The sequence below is a fragment of the Osmia lignaria genome, chromosome 4 (assembly GCF_051020975.1).
Source record: "Osmia lignaria lignaria isolate PbOS001 chromosome 4, iyOsmLign1, whole genome shotgun sequence".
NCBI lineage: Eukaryota > Metazoa > Arthropoda > Insecta > Hymenoptera > Megachilidae > Osmia > Osmia lignaria.
Window position 1 is genome coordinate 6,620,574 of NC_135035.1, and position 16,269 is coordinate 6,636,842.

Consider the following 16,269-nt stretch of genomic DNA (forward strand, 5'->3'; position numbering starts at 1 on the left):
TTATATTATCAATTCTTTGATTCGAAATACATTGCTGTCCAATCGTTTCAATTTATAATAAGAAAAATGATGTCGACTTGGAGGGCCCTGTATATTCGAAGTGATTGATAGCTCATCACTAAAACCCTTTAATCCTTTCAGTCATCACATTATAATACCGTTCTGAATAATCATTATTTAAAACCTGCATTCTACGATAATACAACGGACACATTACAAGACTTTTTGGTACGTTGGGTATCTCAGTGGAGATGACCATATATAGTCAGACGCATCAAGTGGAATTAACTCTTTGACTGCTATGGACGCACATATGCGTCAGATGAAAGCTACCTATGCTATGAACGTACATATGCGTTGTATATCTTAATCACACTTAAATAAAAATGATCGATGCACGTTACTAATTACACACCATATATTATCAGATTATAATGATGTGATAAGACAATGGAAAACAAAATGAAAAAATACATTGAGAAACGAAGCGAAATAAAAAAAGAAATATGATAAATGTTATTGACTTAATTCTTATTTGATACACAGAACGTTCAAGACTAAAGTACTTAGCAATCAAAGGGTTAATTAATTTGGCAACCAAATCCACCGCAATATTTCAATAACAATGTACTAAAAATCCTTCTCATTTTCAAGATCAAAAGAGGATTATCGATCCCGATCAGTCTTCCTATCTACTTACGATTCACATCAATAAAGTCAACGAACCGTTTTTCGTCTGGACCAAGCAACGATACTCTCTCTGGCCAGGGACGCCAGCAACACCTATTCTCCCGTTCCAGCTCAGCTGACGTAATTACACGAAAAATCCCGTGTCGTATAACGAAACAACATTATCGTCTGTCGGTGTATAGAGTACACTCCGACGATAAAAGTACGCACGAAACGGCACGGAACGGTTGCCGTTCGTGCCGCTTTGACGTCACGATGACACTTGTTTGCCTGCACGACAATCGTGTGTGTACATACACGAATCGATAACGATAAACAGCGAACGGTGTGTCTGCTGAAAATAGATCCGACGATTTGTCAATGAAGCAAAGTGGACACACGTTTCGACCACTCGTACCTTCGCGAATGTTGTTCCTTTTTTGCTGTTCAACATTATTCCACAACACCGTGAGACAATTCGCGTGAATCGATTCGGGCGCTGACGCACGCGCGAGTTTTCGAACCGGGACCAAGCTCGGGACACTGTCAATAATCTTGGATTTCTTGCGATCGCATGCTACCAGCTCTCCTCCGCCTCGCAAAAAGCACCACGGCCAAGGTTAACGCTGATAAATCGATGCGAACCAACCGGAGAAAGTACCGATGAAACAACGAAGAACGTTGTTTTTCGTTCGTCGAACGAGAAAGAGAGATACTATACAGTCTGGAGGAGCGTTCGCGGGGATCACTGACCGGTTAACCTTGCACGACACTTTGAAACCGGGAAAGCTAGACAGGTCGTTTGGAAATTTTTATTGATCTTGAAAATCAAGCTCTATCTATTTGCGGATGTGCAAATCAGGTGTCTACATTTTAACCTTTAGACAGCCGAGATTTTTCCTTAAAATGAGAGATTTTGTTTCTACAAAATTCATATACAGTGGGCCGCAAAAGTATTTGGACACCGTTTGAAATAGAATATCTTATTTAAAATTGGACCAAAGGACTTAAGGTTTTTTGAGAAGCTATACAAATTAATTTACTAAGATATGTGCTTCTGTTGTTTGAAATAATTACAATTTATCGAAATCGCGATAAAAAGAGTAAAAGGCAATTTTTCAACTTTTCATCAGAGCCTGTAATGAAAATTTAAAATATGACATTTGCAAATTTAAGTATGTTACGTGCATGCTGAAAATTTCATCGAGATCAATGCACTTAGAAGTTACAAGTTATAACTTTTAAATGCGTTTACCGATCTCGATGAAATTTTCAGCATGCACATAATTTATTTTGATCTACGAAAGACATTTTAAATTTTACATTTAACAATGTTACAACAAGTATTTTGTCCAAGTATTTTTTGTTTACAAAGAAAGGTAGTAACAATGCACTTAGAAAGAACAGTGTCATAAATTAAGCTTATTATGACATCTGATTTCATCTGTGAAACATTGTTCAGTGATTAACGTTTCGAAGTTAAAATAATTAAGAAAGAAAAGGGAGGGGATGATTTCTCGAGGCGCGTCTGACCATACAGGGCAATTTCTACTTAATTTGACTGTCGTGTAGAGATCACCAGTCGCCAGCACTACCAATTTAATATAATTAAATAACTAGAAGAAAAATTGACTTATAAGGTAGTATGGTATTAATAATGTAAAGTAATGCAGCAATGTCGACATGTAAATACACTTTACCCCACGTGTGTATTATAAAAAAATGATTTATTATTCGAAATAAAAAATGTATCTGTTTTACTGTTTGTATTTTATTACGTGTATATCTACGTATGAGGTAAAATAATAAATCTTTACGTTGCACGAATGGACGTAATCGTTTCTGAACTGTTTTTACGACAGCCTATCGATAAACAAGTTTCTGTTCCCGCAATCGAAATCGTACGATATTTAAATACAACTTAACACTTTGCGGACGAACGGTGTTTACGATAAACGTGCTTTTACCAACCACGGCCATCGGTTCGAGTCTAGACGCCGGTTTACCACTTTTGACAAAAAATATATTGAACGACTAGGAGCAGAAGAATCCACGGTGTCGCGTATAAATCTCGGGTCAAACGTCGTTTAATGGTTCAGCCTAGACTCGCAATCAGATGAAAGCATGAAATATTGAATAGCCTCTTGAAGAAATAAAATTGAAATGTCATCGTGATAGTTGACGCTTTTAACCCTTCCTTGCATGACAAATCAATGTGCGAAATGAAGTTGCAAGTTTGTCGACAATATAAGAATCATTATATAAACAGTTATTTCTATTTCAAGGCAAATTAATTCAGCTTTCCTGTTCGAGCTTCCTTGAATTTTGGGTTCAATTACCCAAACTTTTTTATTTAACCAGATATACTTCACAGAGACTCGATAAGAAGGTTAAAATCCGGCGTCCACGATGGTATCGTACAATTTTAGCACGCTTACTTGTCGTTAACTATCCAAATAACTCCTTTCTATAGATTATCTCCAAAATGAAACGTGATTGTACAAGTGTCAAAAGGAAAGATAACGAATATGTCAGTGGACTTTCAAAATTTATCCAATAGAATCATAAGTGTATTTACAGGATCAGCTTACCTTGAATATTAAAAAATTTCGGATAAAATAGAAGAACGCAAAGTTGCTAAAATCTTCGAGTGTCAGGAGTGAAATAATTTATTCAAGGAATGCCTCGTCAAACCGATATTTACAAATTCAGCTACCGAAAGGGGCGGTGCTAGTGATGTCACGATACGTTACGAAAATATTAATGAAATGTAATAATAACCTTCTTGTTTGTCTGAAACGTTTTCAGCGATAAACGCCGACCCGTGCACGCGCGTTCTATATCGCCAGATAACTGTTTGCAGGGGAACACTGTCGCAAATGTATATATTAGAAGGTTAACGTTTTTTTGTTCCAACTTATTGATCAGAGCCACCCACGCAGTCTGATAAGCTCTACTAAAAACCAGATAGAATCGTTTCGCCCTTTTACCGACCTTTATCTCGTTACTCGGTAAGTCACTCGTACATCCTCGCCATGGTAACGTGTTATTGTGACATTACGATTAACCCTTTCCCAGAACATTTTCTTTTACTCGCGGCTGGTTATTTGTGTGATTTATACAAATGACAGAACGTTCGAATGTAATAAATAACTTTTCAACGAATCGAAGAATATCCTTTTGACGTTGAATTACGTCTATGGACTTCTGTTTATGAAAAAATTATTTTGCTGTTCAGCTGAATAGGAAATTGTGTATTGTGGAGGTATTCAAAGCTGTACTGGTTTAAAAAATTGGCGATTTTTCAAAAAATACAATGAATGATGACGGTTTTTGGAGAGTGGATGGAGAGTGGATGGGCAGCGGATGGAGAGTGGATGGACAGCGGATGGACAGCGGATGGAAAGTGTTCTAAAGTATACCGATAAATAAAACTCTTTAACACACGTTCGTCTAACTGTGCTATGAATAAAAAAGGAAATACGAGAAACTGAAACAATAACGAATTCCGATCGCGTTATTGCATTCCACGCAGTACGAGGTTTCAAAGAATTACATAGTGCGCAGCGTGGAAACAGAAATTTTTCTCGTTAAAAACACACACGCTGAAAGTTCCACGAAACTTCATAAAAATCTTCCAACAGCATGGGCAAACAGTTGTCCGGTCGTAATCCGTCTGAGGAAAACAGCGGATATCTCCTCGGACGGGAAGAACGACGCAAGAGAAAATTGTCTTTCAAATCTCTGGTAATTAAAAGACGTATTTATACACTGCAATCACGACCCTCGGGAACAGAGAATGCTGCACGCACAAAGGTGCCCATCCACCATGGCAATGAAATCAAGGCTCTTCGAATAACTGCACCTTGTTCAACGGAATTGCAACGGCGAGCCGTCGGTCCTGTAAACAAGTTTCATATTCATGCTAATGTCACGTGGTATTCTGCGTGGCGACTATATATACCTTGTGTACGCTGCTCGATTTCCTACACGTTTGCCAGGAAAACAGGGAAAATACAATCTCGTTCGCAACTGCTTTACGAGGCATAGTTGCATTGAAATGTCGTGGGTGTTACCGGTGAACCACATTTGTCAGTGATGTTAATGGGAATTAACCGATGGCTATGTGAACATTTTATTGAATACTCAAAAGAAAAAACTGAGATCATCTGATGTTATTGGCAATATGTATTGGCGTAGTTCGGATCTTCCTTTTGGGGGTAGGCCCGCCCTCCTCCCAGTTACGTCAATGGTAATGTAATATATTTAAAAAAGTGGAAATTAGTGAACTATGTCTCCGCTTTATCAGATAATCAAACGAGGAAAAATGAACAGAAATTCTACTTATCATTAATGTTATGTCAGTAGCATGATATAATAAATTAAAGACACTATCACGAATGTCACTGATCGTTACAATAAAATTTTATCAAATGGAAAATGAAGTTTCAAAAATTTTCACTTCGACGTCATAGTTCTGGATCTCTAAAATCATTCCCATACTTGATGCGTCATCGTTACATGATGATTGCTACGTAGTACGAAGATATTTCCGATCGTTTACGAAAAACAGCCTTGAATTCGGCCAACTCACCGTGATGCTAATTCAAAGCGTGTAAATATAATTAGAACCATTGCTTGCGAGATACGCGCTACACTTTACACGATTTACACACCTCTATAAAACAGATCTGATTATTTTTCTCGAAGAATATAAAGAGTAGTTACGGTACGATTTACGGGTGCGTGAGTTACATTATCGCTTGTGTAATTCATGTGCAAGTACTTTGCAAATATATAGACTTAAAGTGGAAAGAAATGTCCTTAGCTATTTACTTTTGGTCTTGGAGGACCAAGAGAATTCTGGGGAACTTAATACTAGGACTACCAAACCAGTCAAAATGATTGGTTTCAAGTTTCTTATTCTAATTTATAAATTTTATCAGGGTATTTTATTGAATTGTATGTTGGTTTTGTCGAAATAGAGAACGGATGTAAAAACAGGCATTGTATAGAATGCCTGGCGTTTTTGGGCAAAGTCTGACTTATTTCATTGTGCGCAATACCTAGGCATTATATAGAATGACAAATGCTGTTTAGGCAAAGGATTAAAAGAGAGTTTGCGAGATGTTAGCGGTAGCATGGATTTATGATAGGGACTTGAACTGCATGAGATCTTGAAAGAGGGTGAATGAGATTAAAGCGAGTGACCAAGGATGGCTGATGACCACGTTGGGTCTCCCAGCTATCAGATATCGAAGGATTGCTTGATTGAATGAAGAGTGTTTAGAGAAGACAAGCGACCCGACTTCCATATTGCTAAACAACGAAGACTTTGTTCCCAAGGGATCTGGCCATGGAACAGGGAAGGCATTGCCTTCTGGTAAGAGGACTGTGATGAACCCCATACTAAAGAGAGCATCTTCTAACATATATGAAAAAGAAAGAAATACAAAATAAGGGATAGGACTTTTTTATTGAGGAAAACAAGAGAAAATAAAATATAAACCTATTTGTTGCAACAAAAAAGGAAAAAGATTTTCATTAAAAAGTAGAACTTAAAAAAAGGATCATGAAAAGGTCTTCATTAAAAATACATAAACGAAGAAAAGAAAATACTAAGTGACATTAGAAACGCCATTAGAATGCATACAATCCCTGCTTTTCATATTAAATTATGTTGTATTCTACTTAACCCTCTACATTATTTTGTGCATCAAACGTGGGTAGTTCTAGTGTTAAAAAAAGCCTAGGGAGAATCTAGGAAGAGCTTAACCTAGAACCCTCTGTCCCACACTTAAAGTGCCTAAGGAGAGCCTAGGAGAAGCCTAAGAATAAATCTGAAAGAATCTATGAATAACCTAATCTAGAACCTCCTGTCCACCTAGAAGAAGCCTCTATTGCCCGATAGTGTACATACTGAACCCAATCGACCCAACTCCTGAGCATCCTTCTCTTCAGGTTCTCGTAGCGCGTGAACATAGGTGCCAGACTATCTGACCGATCGCGAGGTGTCAAGGCCAGGCATAGACTATAGTTCTCAGTGCGCAGGTGGGTGGGTGTAAGTCATCGACCCGCTTTGTGCACACGTCTGCAATAAGCCAGACCCGTCTACTCGCCTGTTTGCTTCGATACGCGTATCAGAGCTCGGATGGGAAGACAGGTCGAGGAGACGTCACAAAGGTAAACGTCCGTAGCAACTGGTTAACGTGACCGCTCGATTATGGCGAACACCACCGTCGAAAACGTTTCGAGTGACGCAACGGCGCGGGCGTCGCGAAGAAATATTTGGCATGCGACGCGGAGAGCTCGCCTCTGCTTTGCTCGTGTAGCAACGATGCGGAATAAGGTAACGGGATAAATAGATGAATAAGATACGCAGTACAACGGCTCGACTATGGTAGTACACGTGGAAGTAAACATTATTTGCGTCGAAATGTTGGAGTACGAAGGCCGCGGACGGTTTCTGCTATTCGCACGAGCGAACGGAAGATTTATGCCCGCAAGCAGTAAACTCACCGGACTCGATAAGCCGTATGTGTCTCTGTTCCGAGCAAAAGACCGATAACAATGTGTTTGTCAGGAAAATGACTGTTTTTCTTCTTTTGTTTTATCACCGGCACCGATCGTCTGCTGCGGTATGCAGTCGTTTCATTGTACAGTATCGAGCAAAGCAATATGCTAACAAATGTTTTTCATATGAATAAAAGAAGGAAATTCGACTGGCAACAATAACATCAAACCCAATACTTTTCATTGTTATTTATAGAAACGTGTTTTCTATCTCGAGAATAAAAGGAACTTGAACCTGTTACCTTTCGCTTTTTTAAATGGCCGCTTAACGTCAGTATTCGGTGAATATAAAATAACCGATCAACGATTTAGAAAATATCTTCTTTCCTCGGATACGTTTATAAACAAAATTAAGGAGGTAAAGATGACGAATGATTTTCAGTGTAAGCATGTTCGAAGGTGAAATGTCGATAATGAAGCGCGCAAAAAAGAAACGTCAAATGGAACGATAATTGCGATGGTCGGTACCAATTTAACGATCATCGTTTTGCGCCCGGTCACGTCACGTTAATGAACAATTCTGACCAACGTCCGTGCCAACTATAGTAACGACGCGTGGCTATAAAAAGTACGCTTCTTCGGCGTCGTAATCAGCCAGCTAAAACGTGTGCGACGTCCCTGACACGCGAGTCTCTCAATCTACGACGAAAGTGACTCTTCTACTAGTCTTGCGCGTGTAGATGTCCTATACGTATTTACGAATCGGATCTACGACCTGCAAGCCAGTTCGAATTGCACCATCGAGGTACAGCTTGCACTTTCGACGCTTGAAAACAACGTGTTTAGCAGCTGATTTGAACTTCTGTGTCATTCGGTCATCATGTCATTCTTTACTTATGATTAGGGGTTGAAGGAATCTATCAACTATACTCTGAACTTTGAGATTAATACTAGAATTACCAACGTTTGATGTACACTTATTTTTCAGTTGAAAATAATATAGAAAATTAAATGGATAAATGATGAAACATCATTTATTATATACAATCATTCTTTATCCCATTTCAACAAAAATACCTTGATAAAATTTATAATTTAAAATGGAAAATTCAAAACTCAATTTTGACTAATTTGGTAGTTCTAGTATTAATAGATTGATTATTATAGGATCATGACTGATGTTATATAGTTAATTTCTTACAATTCATTTTATGGTAATACTTTGATAAAATATATAATTTAAAATAAAAAACTTAAAACTCAATTTTGACTAATTTGGTAGTTCTAGTATTAATAGATTGATTATTATAGGATCATAATTGATGTTATATAGTTAATTTCTTACAATTCATTTTATGGTAATACTTTGATAAAATTTATAATTTAAAACAAAAAACTCAAAACTCGATTTTGATTGGTTTGATAGTTCTAGTATTAATAGTTTAACTAAATACTACAAGTTCATTAATAATTGACGTTGCATAATTAATTTCTTGCAATTCATTTTATGGTAATTATTAGTTGACATCATTAATACTCAATAACAGACCGGTATACTTTTATGATATAAAAGTGGATCAAAATCGAAAGGGACCAAGGCCTTTTTCTTACCAGGTCGATCGAACACTGTCTGATCACATCACGCCCCTTTCTACTTTTATCCTCCAGTCTGATCCCATTTCCATCGAAAGCAATTCATTCTGCGTAACATTTCCAATCTTACTCATTCTACTGTTATTGCATCAGGTTGGCTATGTAATCAGTAGATTAAGAATCTTTATGTAAATATATACAGAGTGGACCATTTAAATGTACCCCTTGAGATAGTATAACTTCGTCCTGTCGTAGAACTGAATAATTACAGACATAAAATAAATTAAGTTCTTTTATTAGGCACTTTTTCCAAAAAAATACGTTAGCTTACATGTTTTCAAAATTGTCACGCACGAGAACGAGGGAAATACGTAATGTGTTCCCGCTTGCCAATTCCTGAGTATATATACCGGGAATGACAGAAGGGAAGGGAGCATGACTATTCGGGTGAACTTTACCCTGGATAAGTAAAGACAGATGACTAGTGTCATCGCAAATAGTATGATTTGCATTTGGCCAGTGACAATGTTTAGGGAACGGAGTCCACAGTCCTAAGGACTTTTTCTATGAAATCGTAAATGGTCCATCCTGCATATTTTTTTCTTCAACCCTTTGTTTTATAATATCGAATCACACTCGTGACGCAAGTTTAAATGTGTCAAAATTGACTGGTATTTTTATTATGATTGAATTTTCAGTTTAATTATAATTATAATTTGTCCAATAAAAGATTGTCGAATACCACCTATGCTTGATATTTCAATTTTCCTTACTTGTTTTAAAATTCAAGAAATGAATAGTTAACCCTAACTGACGTAAACTACAAAGAAAATCATAGAAGGGATTAAGTTAACTTGAAAGTATTTCAATTCATGTTTCATACGTGACACGTGATTTCGCAATGCTTTTCATAGATCATAAATGCATAAACATCCGCAGTCAATGTAATCAGACAAGAATATTGCGATTCGGGAAAATAGTTTTCCGGAAAACAGATAGTTTAATGAAAAATGACTTGCGTTTTCCAGCTTATTTGCCAATCTAGATAAATAACGCGTATCAATGATACTGTGCTTATCTGTAGCACGAGAACCAACGAACCATATAGCAACAACAAGATTCGAGTATAAATTTTCATTCTGAACATGGTTGAGAGAGTATTGCAAGAATGAACGAAATAATAGGAAGATTTTAGTAGGTCATGTAACCTGTATATTTCAATGAGTCGAAAAACATTTTTGGACCGATGAAAGCGTTGAATAAAATCTACTGGTTGCGCAACCGAACATATTCACAAAGGAAACATTATTCAGGGAACCCTCGAGAAATATCTCCTGCTAAATCCTCTGATTTCTGATGGTTTACACAATGATTGAAAAATCTAGCAGCTGTCAAACTCACCCCTTGTCACGTTACGAGTTATCTACCCTCGGTTGTTAAATATCACATTATTCAATTTTGCTAAAATAACTACTATAGCAAATTGAAATGAGGGTATTCCAAATGAGTGATAAAATATTAATGTTATAGCTTGGGTATAGCCCATTATATTTGAATAAACTTCTGTGTCCCCCAGACATCTACAATTTCCCTTATATCAAACTGAATGCATAATAATATAAAATTATTAAGAATAGAGCCGTTAATTTTACATCGACAATGAATATCATGTTTTTTAGAAAGTCAATGTATTTAAATTTCGCGATTGGAATAAATTATTTCAAACTTTGCAACAATGTAACTTGTTTCCAGTTTTATAAATATTTATACAAGGCCTACGTAGTATTTTTCTATCCTGATTGTAGAATAATAATACGTAGAATTTAGCTGAATATGTATGTAGTTTTCATATTTCTTCAGGTCACTGCGACTCAAAAATAGCAGTATTAAATTGTAAATACTGCGGCAAGAGGGGTGCGAATATTTTTTTCTAATTTATTTGAAATTGGTAAAAATGGTTCACGTGATATTTTTCTATCCTGATTGTAGAATATATGTGTAGTTTTTCATATTCTATTAGATCACTGTGACCCGAAAACAACGGAATTAAATTGAGGATCCTGCGGCAAGAGGGATGCGAATCTTTTTTTAACCCTTAGCTGGCACTGTGGGATATGAGACCCTAGCTAATTCAGCTTTTTTCCTTTTTGGCTAAAATTGGTCTCTTCATATCTCCAAATAAATACCTTTATTGAAACAACGACTTTTGTACTATTTTTTCCCTTGAAATGTTTAATCTCAAGAGTTTTCAGCTAAAATTTTAGCTCTTTATATGAAAATTTGAAAAATTTATAAATTTTTTGTGGAAACTGTCATTTGTTCGATTTTTCTACGTTTTTCAATTTCTTTACATACGCAATATTTACTTTTACTAAAATTAGCTATGAAATATGTTAAAATAACTTTCAAAGATTATCTAGGAATTTTTTCAAGTTAAAATAATGAATAGCTTCTTCGCAGGAAATATTTTAGTGATTGGGGTCTTAAGCGTCCCAGTGTGCCAGCCATGTTATTCTGGTGAAACATGCCAGCTAAGGATTAATTTACTTGAAATTGATAAAAATGGAGCTGAACCCTTTTAGACGTAAGGTCTGTATGATGAATTATTAAATACCAAAGCAAAGAGGATTGGTTTAACGAGGTACGTTACGCTGGCGCCTGCGAAACGAACGTTCACAGTGGCTCCGATTCATTTCCGGTTACCGTAGCTATCTTCCTGGCGGGGAATTCTTCGTCAAAAAATAGCACCGTCACAGTTATCGTCATCGTCATCATCGACTAGTGAGTCATTGAACGCGACGAAAAAGGACACAGCTCCAAAAAGTCTACAGTTAAAAACTAGCTCTAGATTAGAAGGTACACAGATACAATGACCGATGCAGTTGTAATCTGATCGATTCCTGTAAATGTATCACTTTCCGACAAACCAGTTTATGTAAATAGACAGGCAACGTAATTCTTTGGAAAATCCAAACGTGATGTAACCCACGTTGCAACAGATAAAGCGACTACTGATTTCCTTCCTGCTGAAGCGGAATTTCAACGAGAACGGATATCTTTCAACGAAATAAAGGCAGGAATTGCAACAAAGTTGCTGGATTAGAGATAATAAACACTTAGTCTTTGACAGCTTGATTACTATACTGAAATTGTTGAAAATTTCATTTTAATAGCTTAGAAAAGAATTTACAATGAAACTCGTTGGAATTCTAATAACAAGTGCAAATTCCATATTCTCTAGAAGTATGACTAGAGCCGTATGAAAATTCCAAGTATAACCCTTGTTTATACGGAAAATGATTCACTAGAGATCTAAGAATGCGCTGATACCGTAATCAGTAAAAATCGGTTGCAAACATTTCAACTGTGTAGTTTGATCGGTTCGAAACGTATCAATGAATAACGCAACTAGTACGAGAAATGAAGTAACTTTCCGCGAAACGGACTATTTACGCCGAATAGATTCGACGAATTAATTACACAATATTCAGCCTCGAGAAACGTCAATAATCTCGTTCAAGCTCGTCAGAGCGCAACCAAACATCGTCAAAATCTTATTTGAGACACGTTCGTGATACAATTTTGTTATTCCCTGTATGTTTGTAAACATGACAAATATCTTACATAATTGTCCAGTTAAATGTCGTTAAAACAACGATACATTAGATTCTCCCTTATATGACCTAATTAGGAAACGAAACATTCCAATAAACAGAGACAAAAACACTCTCTGTTATTTTTCTTGGAAGGAAAAAGAAGTCAATAACGTTTCAATGGAAATCCCGGAGGAAAAAACATGGCGCCTCTAATGTCGGATGTCAACGACAGAACTGCTAAGCAGACACCGCGAGTTAAGGCTGCCTCGCGAACAAACAAGTCTCTTTTTTTTCTGCAAATCATTGACTGCACCGGTGCAGTTTACTTGTACCCGTTGCCGAGCACCGTGACAATGACTATCGTAGGCAAGGTCGACCGATTGGAGTCGAGAAACGGTGAAGAAAACGGTAGGAGGGGAGAGCCAGGCAAGGTCGCGAGGACTGATAGAACAGGAAGGAGTAGATTCTTGACTATCGAATTTTATTCTTGACACGAGTCCGCATTCTCAGCTAGAAAATATGGCTTATTTTTACGGTTGGTCACACCGTGTGAAAGTTTCACGCGTTGAATACCTTGGGTGCCATTATCAGACAAAAACGCTGCTCGTTTAAGAGGGCGGAGTGGTACCGATTCGAGTAACTAGGATTTTTCATAGGACGGATCAGGTACTTTAATTTTATTAACAGTGTCGAGTGTTTAATATTTTGCATTTTGCATTAAAATTTAGAAATTTTATAATTTTAGAGTAGTAAAAGAGTCCAGTAGAAATTTTTTTGTCAGCTCCAACGCGCACTTATTTTCAAGAGAACTTCATTTGTTTGATGAAAAGGCACACGCACAATCTGCGAATCGTGCAGGTAGGTCAACACGAATATCTGATCCGCTGGTATTTCGCGGAGACGAGCCACGCGTCACGGTTATGGGACGAAAATATTTATTCGCACGGGAGATACAGACGACGAAGGCTAACTTTCAAAACAGCTTTGTCTCGATCGTGGAACAAATAACCCGAGCATTGTTCGAGTCAACGACAAGGAATCTTATCGATCATCTGCGAAATGAGCAGCGTTTTCGTCTGATAACACATTGTTTCGCAATCAATCGAGCTTCTGCCTTGCTATGTTTATGAAAACTGCACACACTCGGTAAAACGATGCAATTATTCTCAACGAGGATGTACGTCGAATAACAGTGTCTATTGGAGCAATCTTTGAGACCATAAATTCTCGTTAACTCGTCGTACCGACGGTGATAGTTACATAAATATATAACTTCCCCACTGTACACGACTAATGAAAGTTAAATTTTCTATCTAGAATTCAAACTCCTCTGTACTTACTTCATTTCATAGAAATTGTAGTTTAAACCGATTTCCCGTTCGTCCTCCGGCTTATATCTCGCACGAGGAATCCCATGAAACAGTTAAGAACACTTGGTGCGGCATAGCGCACGTTTCTCTATACATATATAGTCACGTACAACACCTACGGCTTTGTCCGCGTCGAGCAAAGAGAATACATCGTAAGAACGATGAGAGTCAATGGAACTTCAGATTTCTTTTCCCCAGTCTTCCATATTTGATACATTTCATATGCACTGACACCGTGTTTCAGCCTTTTCTGCACGGTTTATCTAATCGCTCCAGCCTGGCCGGTTATTTTTCTAGGTCACCAGAAAACGTTACATAAAACTAGTCTTCTTCGTGTCGCGTATACCGATGAAAGGGGTTGAAGAAACGCGCGGACCCTTCAACGGACGCGCGTTCGAACGACGTCGCGCGACCTCTTTTCCGCCGCGGCAACTTTCATCGAATACGCGTTCGATTTCTTTCGCGTTAGTTAATTGATAAAAATGCGAAATACGGTTAAACGACGGTACGAACAACAATCCGTATGCATGTTCACCGTACGACCGTTGGCGCAACACTGAACAACTGCGTATCGGTCGTAACTAACGGCGCCTCGGAGCGCGCGATGAGTCGCGCAGCCGCGTGATCGCCTACACGACAAATCGGCCGCCTGTTTGCCGCCAGAATTAGACAAAAGAATCGAGCTCGACCGTTTAAAAAGCTGATTGGGTTAACAGGGGGTTCAATTTCTAGGGGTCGCGGATCTTTGTTGCGTACTTAACTGCATTTTCGCGATGTCTTTTCTCGGTAGGAGACGCGATGGCGAACCGGAAGCGCGTTGGCGAGTGATAAAGATTAAAAAGAACCATTCCTTTATACGATTCCCGCGGAAACAAGGGGCTGGACTGCGGCTGATTTCCTAACAGGGAATTAGCGAACGTCCATTGTACATACATAGTGAGCTGCAAAAGTATTCTCACACCGTTTAAAACAGAATACCTCATTTATACTCACATAAAATAGTTGAAAAATTACCTTTCAATATTTTTTTTCATCATTTCAACGGATTGTAATTTTTTAAAATGATAAAAGCACATATCAGTAAATTAATTTCTATAGCTTCTTAAAAAACCACAAGTCAGTTGGTCCAATTTTAAATGAGGTATTCTGTTTTAAATAGTGTTTAAATACTTTTGTGGCCCACTACATGAAGGGAGATTGTAGGGTCCCCCCCCCCAACTTGGACTTCCCTTATGTAAGGACAAGCGAGGATAGGGAGCTTCGATGGATTGCCCTAGGAGTATTACTAGATTACCATAAGTTCTCTCTACGTACACATACTCTTAGCCAAAAGAAGAATGTTGGATTGTTACTAATAATAATTCGCCAGTTAGTGGGCAAAAATGAATTGCGTTATGTACGAGAAACACTGCTTTTAGTCAAAATGATATAATAGACTGGATGCCATTGGGACCATAGGCCTGGAACTCTTTGTACCTAGGGATTTGAGTGATAGATTGAATTTTTAAGTGGAAAATAATGTAGAAAATTATTCCATGCCAAATCGATCATTTTTCCACGTCACTAACGGCGATTTTGTTCTAAATGAAATTTGTTTACACTTATCGATGTCACAAAGTTAATTATCGAGGTTGAACCATTGTTGTTAGCGCAGCGACTCCGATAAATTTAGAGTCCCCTACAGTTCGATAAGCTCAATTTATCTAAGCAATCGTTTGCCCAAAGTGAATCCTGTTTGTAACAAACAGCCCTATTGAGTGGACACCTGCAATAACAATGTAGACTTGTTTTATGGTATTAATGGTGAGGATATGTGATAGTATTTAATTGAAAGTAATCGCTACCTCCGCGTATTATTGACGGTCACGACATTAACCTTGAGCAGAATAGATTGACTCGACCCCACCCTGTTCATACGAACGTAAATGACATTTCTTCTTGAAGAGATCACATTTGCCTACTATAGTAAACGAGATTCCCGATTCAAATTGAATTGATCTGTTCAGCTACGTAAGTCCTGGCCACGAAAACAAGATATTTTACGACCTACGTATTGCGTTACGGTGGAAAACAACAAGTTCACTGTAGCAATCATCCCAGACGACCATGCGAAAAGTATGAACTTTCTATGTGTATATCGAACATTTTAGTGTCGATGATAACGACATTGTCTCCGACCAAAGTGACCATGACAACCATCGTCAGAGGATTAACTGTTACAATTACAAGATAAAAGCAATCGACCCTTAATCTGCGGTTCTGTGTTCCAGGATCTACCATAGATAACAAAGTAATAATAAGTTCAAGTTTAGACAAATGAAATAGCGAACAATGCTGCCTCTACGTCTTACTAATGACGCTAAACTTTTAAACATTGTAGTTTTTAATTAAGAGTTTTACGTAGATTTTCTCTTATTAAGACCCCTGTGTGCGACGATCAAGGAAACTCGTGCTCGTTTCCAGGGGTCGTGCCATCCTTTATTGTGTTGCTTCGTTGTCGACAATGTTGGTACATCAATAACAAACGA

The 16,269-nt window shown here is 37.7% G+C and overlaps 1 protein-coding gene across 1 annotated transcript in view; it reads right to left on the minus strand.

The window, feature by feature from the left end:
* The window catches only part of LOC117603574 (uncharacterized), a 30,873-nt gene extending 16,556 nt beyond the window's left edge, over window positions 1-14,317 (minus strand). Inside the window, exon 1 of the mRNA XM_034322906.2 lies at window positions 13,712-14,317. The gene's annotated coding sequence lies outside the window, so the exon portion shown is untranslated. The remainder of the gene's footprint in view (window positions 1-13,711) is intronic.
* Window positions 14,318-16,269: the final 1,952 nt, after the last annotated feature.